The sequence below is a fragment of the Chrysochloris asiatica genome, unplaced genomic scaffold (assembly GCF_000296735.1).
Source record: "Chrysochloris asiatica unplaced genomic scaffold, ChrAsi1.0 scaffold00048, whole genome shotgun sequence".
Taxonomy (NCBI): domain Eukaryota; kingdom Metazoa; phylum Chordata; class Mammalia; order Afrosoricida; family Chrysochloridae; genus Chrysochloris; species Chrysochloris asiatica.
Window position 1 is genome coordinate 15,406,725 of NW_006408566.1, and position 12,339 is coordinate 15,419,063.

Below are 12,339 nucleotides of genomic sequence, written 5' to 3' on the forward strand. Positions count from 1 at the left end.
TGAAATGCCATTTTTGCTTTTATTTAGAAGATTTAGATTTATCCCAGTCATGTTCCCAGATTCCTTTATATATGAGTTGGAAGAACCTAGTAAGAAGACATCTAGTCTACCTTAGTTCAGTCTGCTGAAAGCATATAATTAATAAAGAAGTTTTTTAATCTTTCATTTACCTTAGATAATAGATCAGAAATCTATATCTCTGAGTTCACTTATAGGTGACATTTTAAATCTAGGAAGGTAGAAATAACGTCATTAGGGTCGCTCCTTAAAGTCTATTAGCTCTGTGTAGAAAATACTTTTTGTGAAGCAAAATATTTGGCCAATTAAAAGAGGAAGGATGGTACTCTTTTATTTGAGGAAGAATTCAAGATTTGGGCCTATCGCCAGAACTCATGAATAATCTAGGGTTTTTAAGCAATCAATTATGAAGATCACTGAAACACTGTCCTATTATTTGGATTCTTCTTAAAAGTAAATAATAACTAATCATGTGTGAATCTCTGACCCCCAATCCAGGTGACGATAAATATTAGATTACCTAAATCCATCATTTTATTTATAATTCATAACTATCACTAACCTCACATATTCACTCAAAGCACACATCTAAGGCCCTAGTCCTTCAGCTGCTCTGCACACTGGTGTGAAGTAAAGGGGAGCCAGTCTCTCTCACCTATCCTGGCAGACCCAGACCTCTGGCTGTGAGGAAAACCACATTGTGGGGAGGAAAGCCCACAAAAGAATGAAAACAGAAAGTGTCTAAGGCCTTGGCAGAGGACACTAAATAAAATAGAGAGTGGTGACTCATTTTGGCAGTGAATCCACCTCAACCCCTTCAAAGCCTTTGGCAAGAGCCCTCAGAGGAGACCCCAGCCTTTTGCCAAGCCACAAAACACCACAATTATTATCACAGCAGTCATCAACAAAACAGATTTTGTAAACTGACTTGTTGGCACATAGATTAAAGAAGCTATAAAAAGGAATAACAGCTGTTTGGGTTGCCCAATGCAGAAAGCTACTATATAGAAAGTAAAATTTATATCTCTATACATATTTGGGTAGGCACAAATATACACAGACACCCCATGTACTAATTACACATGTATACTGTGTAGAAAAGGGGGAAATGCCAAACACACCACTACATAAATCTAAAGCACAAGCAACCCTTTTAAATTAAAATACTAACTTTGGAAGGACTAATAGAAAAATTTCCTGAAGAATAGATTTTGTCATTTACTAGCATATGGACTATCTACACCACAATGGCCAAATGAGCATAGTTTTTCTTGAAATATTGAAAAATGCTCTGTTTTTTACACAAACAATAAAATTGATGAATTCTTAGGGAATTTGCAAGTCATACTCTATTTTACCTATTTAAGAATTATCCAAGATTAGCATTTTATAGAGTGATTCACACACTCATGAATATAATCTGTTGTGAACAAAGTAAAGAAAAAATTCAAAGATTTTAAATGACTTAATTTTCACATTTGATATAATTGATACACCTATATAAATCTTCAATGAATATGAAATAGAAAGAAAAAAAAATGACAGGTACCATTTAAACATTTCTAATTTGAAGATTAAAAATGTATTGGAATTTATAGTAAAGAGGTACTGACTCCTAAATTCAATTCAATAAAAAATGTTTTATTCATAGTCACTAACTTAAAATAATGTACATAAGAATAAGAAAGGCTTTTAAGTATACTGTTTATATTTACAATATCATATAACAGTATAAATGTATTCTATGAATAGATATTAAGGTATCTGCTATGCAATTTTCATATCACATATTTGTCCAGCTAATGGCTGTGAGATAATGTGCTGGACTGCAAAGTCAATTTAAACCACAAGGTTGGCCGTTCAAGCTCACCAGGCACTCTTCAGAAACCCTATACAGGGTCGCTATGAGTCAGAACCAACTTATTTAACAACAGCAATGTTTAAATGCCTCTATAGCTCTTAGCTGAGATTTCTAGAGGTGAAACATTCTAAATGGGCATTGATCTTTTACACTGAAGGATACATAGTTCAATCTTCAGTGTTGTCAATAAAATCTGGTTCCACCTATTGAATGGCTAGATTTTGGTCCTTGGTTGCCAATTGTCGACTATGAGAGAAAAGACTGTAAATGAATGTACAAGAGGTTTGGATGTCTACAAAAACAGATTGTCCCTTACAAGGAGCCTGGTATGGTGCTGTAGGATAAACACAAGGTCACTGGTTCAAGCCCACCAGCTGCTCCTCACAAACTCTGTACAGGGACACCATGTTACATAATCATGTTATTGTGTGCCTTTGAGTGGGAACTGACTCAAAGGCACACAACAACATGATTATTACTGTCTTTTCTTTTTATGTCTTATCATTGCTGTTGTTATGCACTGTGGAGTTGGTTCCGACTCATAGTGACCCTGTATAGGGTTTCTGAGGTTGTAAATCTTTATGGGAGCAGAAAGCCTCATCTTTCTTCTGCAGAACGGCTATTAGTTTCAAAATGCCAATCTTGAGGTTCACAGCCTGATTCATAACCACTACACTACCAGAGCTCCTTGTCTTATCATTAAATGCAATATGTAATATGTACAGTGATGCAGCATGTAGTTTGGGTATGTTAACATTCTCAGATGTAATGTTTCCAACCCCCAAAGATGAGGAGATCAGTTCTACAGAGATACTGATAATAATGAAAACTTTAAAAAAAAATAATAAATAAGGTATTTGAGTTATGTTAGAATCGACCTACAACAGAATAGTTGGAATGGAACCCCATCTTATGTCAGGGACTTCCTGTACTGCCAATGAGATGGCAAGAGAAAAATCAATTAAAAATTATTGAAAACTCACAGTCTTAGCTACCTTTTGCAAAAGCATTTGCAAATAGTATACATCTTGCCAGTGAAGGGCTCCATGACAGAACAAATCCCAAAACTGTAGATTTCCAAAAGCTCAAACTGGAAACAATAACGCTATAATATTATGATTAGCTAATTCCACTTCTGATTGACAAAAAAAAAAAAAAAAAGGAAACATCTCCATAATAACAAGGTTTTTTGAAGAGGTACTTTAAATATTAAACAAGATGCTGTAGCAACTTAAAATGATCTTTAGGTATTCAAATCTCAATCAAAATATAAGAGCTAGTCTGCAGTTCATATTAAAATCTATTTAAGGAATAAACTGACAAAACTAACATCCAAGAAATGTTCATTTATCTGTATATTTTTAAATGTGTCATATAGAGAAAAATTTAACAAGTTCAAGAAATGCATTTGCTATTAGATCATTCTTCAAAATACCACAAAGCCTACAGTTCTTCAACTTAGTCTAGTATTACTTATACCATTAACCAACACACAGTAAAAACTGCCGTGGGTTCATGTAGAATCATTTCTTCCACTTTAAAAAAAACAAAAAAGAAGTTCAAACTCTTTTTCCTTATTACCATTTCCCCAGTGTTTTCTATCTACCTTGGAACCAAGCACATAATGCAGTCAGCACAATGAACTAACGTGCCAGCAGAAATAGTATGCTCCACCTATCCCAGAATTTTAAAAGCATCCAAGTACACACACACTGTCTCCTGGAGATCCCTATTGAGCCTTTGCCAAGTGTCTGAAAAGTTGGACCCTGCATCCGGTATTTACACTAAGCTAAAATTCTAATCAGCACTAACAGCAGTATGTTTTAATTCACCCTTATGATTTTATTTCAATCTGCTAAGTAGCACAACTGCCAGAAAGCAATTGCTATAAACTTGAGTAAACAAATGCAAAACTAAAATAAATCTTAAACCTGTTGTATATAAAGTTTGTGCCACTTTAGGCAAGCAGTGCAAAAAGGCACAGCCCGAAGTCTAAGTTAATGCTCTGCGGTCACATTTAGAAAACTCTTTGAATGTATTGCCTGTCTAGTCCTTTTTTTTTCTTTTCTGAAAAATTATTTGGTGCATATTAGATAAACTAGAGAAAATAGCCATGCTATTTTACAGTGGTTTTTTTCACCTCACGTATTCCCCTGAATAGTCTTCTGCCAAGCATGTGAAACAAGTAGTGCACGGTAACTACTTGAATCTCTGGATGACACTGTAGCCACCCGTGCCAAGGAGTTGGTGCCAAGTCTTGCATCTTCGAGTTTTTTTTTTTTATCCTTTCCTTTTTGGGTGATAGTTGGGGGAGGGAGGGTAATGGAAGGGTTATGCAGTAGGAGAATCTGACCAACAAATTCTGAGAAGTTGGTCACCATTTTGAACCTGTTCAGTGTGCTCAGACCTTGGCAGCCATCTTACAGCTTGGCAACCATTTTGAGAATTTGTTTGGCAAGCTCTCAGAACTCGCTGACACTGTTTAAATAGAATGCTAGTTAAAAATAGTGCACAGTAAACAATACAGTGTGATATCAGGTAAAATAATCCTCAATAAATCTTGCCAACAAAACAATTTGCAACATCTTCACGAAGGTATTGGCATCCCAATTTCTTTAACTTAAATACATTGCGTTAAAGCAGCTTAAAAATCTGAGTCCTTAACCCTTTATCAGACAAGCTTATTAAAAGAAAAAAAAAAAATTATATCCACCAGTGGGTAGAACAGCGGGAAGGATAAAGAAGGAAGGAAATGGCTAAAATCATAACTTCAATTTACATTAAAACATTACCAAACCTATTCAAATTCAAGATATAAATATATATAGAACAGGGCATTGCTGTACCATATTCCATGGGATATAATTACAGAAAATGATGATACATTTTCAGAGAAGGTCCTACTTCATGTTTTAGGAGCTTATGGAAACTATCTCAAGCACTCATATGGTATAAAAACTCTAAGGCAAAGAAATATAATCCAAAAAACGTAATCTTAAGAACTAGTTTACAAGGAAACACTTGTACAGTAAGGTGAACAGTTTAAATCCACCAGTCTCCTGAGGAGAAAGAAGAAAGTGTCTGCTCCCCTAAAGGTTTACGGTCTCATAAACTCCGTATAGACTTGCTATGAGTCATTACTGACTCGACGAAAATGGGCTTAGTTTTGGAAATTCAAATGAAAACAAGTTCTGGCCTTAAGAACAGGTCTCATATTTTACAAATCTGGACGACAAATTGTAATTTTGGATTGGTGTATCAGACCTACATAGTTTTTTATTGTTCTTAAGTGTGGTCAAGTCGGTTCCGACCCATAGTGACCCTGTATAGGGTTTCCAAGGAGCAGCTCATGAGCTTGAACCACCGACCTTGTAGTTCAAATGGCTTTGCAGTCTGGTGCATTAACCCACAGCACCACACCAGGATTCCTTATAGAAGGTTTCATTAACTAAAATAACAAAGGATGATAATTTATCACCATATGGAAAAGGAAGATAACAAGCCAGTCATTTGAAAATATATTTTTCTATATTGAAATAACACTTGAATGTGCAATTTAGTGTCCTCCCTTCAATATTATATATATTTAATAACATTTCACTATGGGGGGTGGTTTATGGCAAATCTAAGTTAACCAATGTTTCTACCAATCTGTTATTTCAGCTAAATCAAAAACATGAAGACAAAACCTAAACAATTTTGACTCTTGAGATAATAAAAGGCAGAAATTTAGAATCACTAAATAACGTCCTTAGCAAAATATTTAATTTAAAAATTTTTTATGCTTCTTCAGGCATGATGGATACCTGGTCCATATTCTAGTTAGCTCCATAATTCATAACAGCATACAAAAGGCTGAATTCATATACTAGTAACAATGCTTATAATATTGTGATACAACCTTGCCTACTGAACACAGACTTAAACTACTTACTGATGTGGACCAAAGACCACAACCTTCAGTATGGGTTGCCATCTCAGTTTAAAGCAAAGAAAAATCCTCATCACTGGACCAATAAACAACATCCATATAAATGGAGAAAAGATGGAAGTTATCAAAGACTTCATTTTGCTTGGATGAACCATCAACACTCTTGGAGGAAGCAGTCAAGAAATCAAATGACATATTGCATCGGGCAACTCTGCTGCACAAGACCTCTTTAAAGTATTGAAGAGCAAAGATGTTAGTTTGACGACTAAGGTGCACCTGACTCAAGCCATGGTATTTTCAATAACCTCATATGCTTGTGAAAGTTCGATAGTAAATAAGGAAGACTGTAGAAAAATTGATGCATTTGAGTTATGGTGTTGGAAGAGAATACTGAAAGTACCATGGACTGCCAAAAGAACACAGATCTGTTTTGGAAGAAGTGCAGCCAGAGTGCTCCTTGGAAGCCAGGATGGTCAGACTTTATCTCTCATACTTTGGACATGTTGTCAGGAGGGACCAGTCACTGGAGAAGGATATCATGTTTGATAAAGTGAAGGGTAGGGGAAAAAGAGGAAGACCCCCAGTAAGATGGATTGGAAATATGGCAGCATCGATGGGCTTAAGCATGACAACAATTGTGAGTTTGGCCCAGGACTGGGCAGTGTTTTGTTCTGTTGTACAAAGGGTCGCTATGAGTCGGTACCAACTCGATGGCCCTTAACAGCAACAACATAGTATTGCAGTGTACTTTAAACTTGAAGATTGAATTGTAAAATTTCCACTGAAATACTATTCAGGTTGAAATTCTATTCAGGTTGTAGCTTTACTTGCCATAATTGTACACACAGTGTAACAATTAAACCATGACCAAAATTAGTACATTACATAGGAAAGCATAATGCCGATATACATCAGTCTACAATCTTGATACTATTAGATGTCTCTTTATTGAATGACAGTATCTGCAGTGGAATGACGTACACCATGCCAGAAGAGTTTGGAATGCATTGATAAATTGCTCTATCGATTCTGTTCTGCTCCACTTGCCATAATTATAGCACGGTAATGGAAGACATGAATGATATATTTTTACTAGAGAGGAAAGCCTGGAGTTTGCTGTTTCTTTATGAGATTATACCGACTCTTTCAATTAATACAGTATGATTGATATCTAACACTATATGAGGATATGAAACATGATTCTAGTGGACTTAATTATTTGTCATACTTAGGTATTTAAGTATCTAACAATTCTTTCAAATAAACATATTCAGTGTTTTAAAGACATAGCATTTGCTTTTGTAAGGTGCTATTTCTTTACAATTTTACAAAGTCATTACATTCCATTTAGAAACCTAAGTTTGGAAACTTGTAAGTATCTCATAAACACAACTTTATATCATCTTGTATTTTGGGAGCGTATTAGTGGTTGTCTGAAAACTTTAATAAGATGATCCTGATAAGAGTTATATGTTAAAGAAAAATAAATATGAGAATCAAAGAGAAAACAGGTAAATGAACAATTGCAAATACTACTATGATGTTGTTGTTGAGTGCCGTCAGGTCGGTTTCAACTCATAGTAACCCTGCGCAAGGTTCCAAGGAGCAGCTGGTGAGCTTCAACCACTGACCTTGCGATTCAAACAACCTTGGTGTGCAGTGCTTATCCTATAGTGCCACACCAGGACTCCAAAATATTACTGTAGGAGAGAAAACTAACGATTTGCTGATTTAGATCAGGAAGAGATTTAATAGAAAAGATTCAAATGCAAATAAAATATTTTCAATAGACATGACTTATAATCATCATTCAATATCTATTAAAACTAACATACAGTTAAGAAGAAACCAAAGTCTGCATTAAAACCATGCAATCACTATAACTGACCCTGTGCTGGGTTTTCCTCACACAGCACTTGAGATCACTACTAGGAAAGGGCACTAGATTCTCCCAAATGGATGCATTTAAAATACAATGTCATTCTAGTCCTTGCAAAAGGAATGTGAGAAACTCCAAAGAAGGTACGATTGGGTCTTAACTATTTCGAGCAAGGCTTAAATTACTTTCATTTGAAAATATTCTTTCATGGAAAGGCCTCATTTCTTAGCTTTTGATATTTAGAAGGAAAAATACATTAAGTATGGCATTTTTTTTTTTTTTAAAGAAGAATCAACTCACCAGCTGCTCCTTCGAAACCCTATACAGGGTCACTATGGGTCAAAATCGTCTTGATGGCACTTAACAACAACAACAGGGGGAATAAATGTCTCCCAACAACCAAATGGTGTAAAAATGGATCTGAACTTCCCCTCTCACATTACAAAGGCTGTCACTGGGAATCAAATGTAACTTAGGATGGCCTTGGCAGCCATCAAACCTTCCCTGATACATTATAACGTCTGAAGGCCAGACACCAAAGGTTTACTTCAGAAAAACTCCAGCGCGTACTGAACAACTCAAAACCAGCTATCGACCACACTATTGATTTTTAGCAAGAAAACCAAGAAGAGAAAAGCACCAGAAAAGATAAGATTTCCTTTATTTTTTTTTTGCCTTCTCTACAACTTGGTGGGCTGACAAACTTAGGTCCTCCCAGGTTTCAGTCCTCTGAGTTTTACATTGCAGCTAGCCAGGATGTCTGCCTGAGATAATTCAAGCTGAAGGCAGGAGGTCTGCAGTGAGAGATGATTTTCCACTAAAGTGCTACATTACCTAACTTACACCCCAAAGCAGTTTCTCAAAGGAAAGGTCCAGGAGCAGACAAGGGAACAACTGTAAAAATAATATACCTGTTACCTTTTCAGAGACTATCCAGAGATACCTGACTTCCAAAGTTTACAGTTATACTTGACCCTTCAATTGATCTGAAGGTAAGCCAATAATATTTCAAATGACCTGTATGTATGTCCGGATTGACACAGTCAACCCCTCAACACTGGGTTTAAACACATCAAATAGCATGAGATGGCATGGGACAGGTAACATTCTGTTATTCACAGGGTTGTTATGAGTCAGAATTGACTTGACAACAACTATCAACAGCATGTATAGTATGGACAAGGTAGTGCAGATAGATTTATTTGGAGATTAGGGAGTGACCACTACCTGCCAAATTCTACACTAATTAAATTTAAAAGTCCAATTAGTAGTAGTAATAGCAACCAAAAAAAGCGGGAGGTTTTTCCCTTTTCTTATAAACATAAATGAACATAAAACAGGTTCTTCAAGAAGCTGAAAGGTAACAAAAGCAAAGTGCATGCTATAGCTCCTTGGGGCCTTAATCACATAATTTTGAATTGGTTGAGGATCATTTACTTGGATCACTATAATCATATCCTACAAGTATTCTGCCATTTAATTTGTGAAATGCATGACCACAGATCATTTACATGGAAAGAATTATTAGATGCATTTATTTTACTACTAAATCTAGAAATGGCTCTGAGCCATTTAAAAATAATAATAATAATAGTCATGATTAAATAACAATGAAATTCCATTCTGACTCACAGAACAGATCTCAAGGGGTTTTACAGATGTTCATTAATTAAGTCTCACACCCCCTTTGCTAGGTAGATGAGTACTATTATGGATTTTACACGTGGGAAAGCTGAGGCACAGGGAAGTGCTAGGGGTAAAATCAAGGCCCTAGAGAGCAGATACAAGAATGAAAATAAGGTGGAAAATCTGTTCTCTTTTACATACAGAATAGTCCACTTTTATAAGTTATATATGAAAACAGAGTAAGGAATGGAAAACAAAAACAAACCTGTGAAGTTAATTAAAAAACAAACAACCTGGTTTACTACCTGCTGAGCTTATTGTTGAAAAACAAACAATCAAACAAACAATGGCGATTGTTTACTTTTATCTAGTCTACCTGGAATGATGCTGTGGGTTAATGCGCTAGACTGCAGGGTCATCGGTTCAAGCTCACTAGCAACTTCTTAGAAACTCTATACAGGGTAGCTGTGTCAGAACTGACTCAATAGCACTTAACAACCACCACCCATGGGGCAGGGGAGGACTTGTTTGTGAATATTCTGAAGTTCAGTTTCAGTATGCTTAAGTACAACATTTTGCCTATCATAGACTAAAATCAATATCAGTTAGTTTTCAAAATAATGAAGTACTGTATCACTAATAGAATCCAGCAAAGATAAGGTTCTCAGAGTATCTTTGAATTAATAAAACAACTTGGGAATTCTAACAAGTATACAATTTGCAGTGGTATAAGAATGCTGTTACTTGAAACACGGATAAGTAAATTTAAGGTTCTTGATAGTATGAATACAAAATTACAATTACTAGGGAGTGCTGTGGCTCTTTAGGATAAGTACCAGCCTGCTAGTCACAAGGCCTCAGAAATCCCATATAAGGTCACTATGAGTAGGACCCGACTAAACAACATAGCATCGACTATTTTAGGATTAAGAAGTGCTTTTAACTCATTCATTCATTCATTCAACATAGGGGTGGGTAGGAAAGGGTGTCTACTGTGTAAGCATGCAGTGTTACAGGTGCTAGGATGTAAACAACAACAAATCCAGTTTGCTGCCAATTTAACTGTGACTCATGGTAGCTCCCTATGTTTCAGAGCAAAAATTGGATACTTTTTCAATGAATCCCCTGAGTGGATTCAAACCCCCAACCTTTTTATTAGTGCCCAAGTACTTGGAGCTCCGGTAGCGTAGTGGTTACGAATAGGGCTGCGAACCTTAAGGTCAGCGGTTCGAAACTACCAGCCGCTCCACGGGAGAAAGATGAGGCTTTCTACTCCCGTAAAAGATTTACACCCTCGGAAATCCTGTACAGGGTCGCTATGGGTCAGAACTGACTCGATGGCACTTAACAATAAAAACAGTGCTTACTTACCCATTTGCACTACCCAGTGACTCTGGATAGGGAAACAGTAGTGAAGAACAGAAACAAAACCTCCTGCCCTCTAGGAGCTCACATTAGTGTGGGGTTGTGAACAAAGATTCTAGGTTCCTATTCATCCACTAATTTTACAATTATTAAACCCTTTAGGCACTGGGATAAAACATCAAAAAGTCATTGGCTATGGCTTTTTTTTCTCCCCTTTGATATTTCATTTTCTTAAGGTTTTCCCACGGATGACAAGCAAGAGTGATTACCATCGCTCTTTGGTTTGGATATAATTTGAGAAATGGAGAATTTCTGCCAATGAACTAAAATGCACACAGTCTCTAGTTATGCCCTTAACACATTAATATGATGAATCAACATGACCAAGGAATACCTGAAACTACATGAAAAAAATAAGAATTCACAAAACTAAACTGAATGACCAGAAACAAGAAAGAGGTCCTATAATTAGATTACAAATAAAAGAAAAACTATTTTCTAGTAACAGTTTAAAATGAACCCAAGTTATATTAGTGGGCTAAGGTGTATTCTGTCAGACCTATAGCGTTAGTTTTTTTCTGTTTCTCTGTCTATATAACATTTTTGTAGATGATGGTCACAATTCTGGTTTTGGATGTAATAACGTATATTTTAAACAATCACACCAAAGAAATCATTCAGAAGCTATATAAAATACCTAGTTTAAAAACGCAGAGTACATGCTGTCAGTTATTTTGTTCAAGAAAATCTTGGACCATATGTTGTGGACCTGGTAAGTAGCAGTACCCTCAGGTACACCCTCCACTTCCCACCTATTTAGCTAAAGAATGCTCTCATGTGGCTCTTTTGTTTGTTGGCTCTAAGTAGGATAGTCCTGTTGATTGATATAGGCCTAGAGAGAGTTATTTCTTGCCCTCCACTACCATTCTCTTCTTGAGGATGCATATTTTCTAAAATGGTTAAGTATACTTTGAATTGAATGCAGATTAGATGCCCATTTCAAGTTGTTTTTAATATATTCCCTATCAACTATAGAATACAAGAGGCAGCTTCTCTGTACTCAAGGTGTGGGGAAGAGTAAGATGAGAGACAAGATGCTTAGGAGCCTCCTGTATAAGGAAACACATTGCTTGTTGATATGCAATCAACGTCTGTAATCTACATTGTTACAGCTCATCTAGGAGTCTACATAAGAGCAAAACAAATTTCAATTGAGTGCAGAAAAACTCAGTCCTCTTACTTTCTTGGAAATGAAATAGAGAGCTGATAATCTATCTTTATTCCATTTTTGTAGTTCTTGCAATATAGTAGTTCCATTCCTTTATTCACTCAACAAACACCTGTCTTCTTGATTATCACATACTTTATCACAAGCTGTCATTTTGTGGGAAAGCTTCTTTCTTCAGGGTAGAATTTTTATAAACAATATGGAGGCTTAACTAGAATAAAGATAGGACCTACCAAGTGGACAGAAGTGAAACATACAGCCAGGGGGACTAAAGATAGGTATCAGAGTCTTCACAAATCTGTAGAAAGTTGCTGTGGTCATCATGACTGCTGATGTACTTCCATGGAATTATCCAGTCCCCAAGTGGTGTAAGCACAAGCAGTTTTCCATCAACTGCTAACCTAAAGGTTAGTATTTTGAACTTACCCAAC

At 36.1% G+C, this 12,339-nt stretch overlaps 1 protein-coding gene across 2 annotated transcripts in view; it reads right to left on the reverse strand.

Annotated features, from left to right (window-relative positions):
• Positions 1–12,339, reverse strand: part of NFIA (nuclear factor I/A) — a 505,904-nt gene that overhangs the window by 294,751 nt on the left and 198,814 nt on the right. The gene's annotated exons all lie outside the window — the stretch shown is intronic.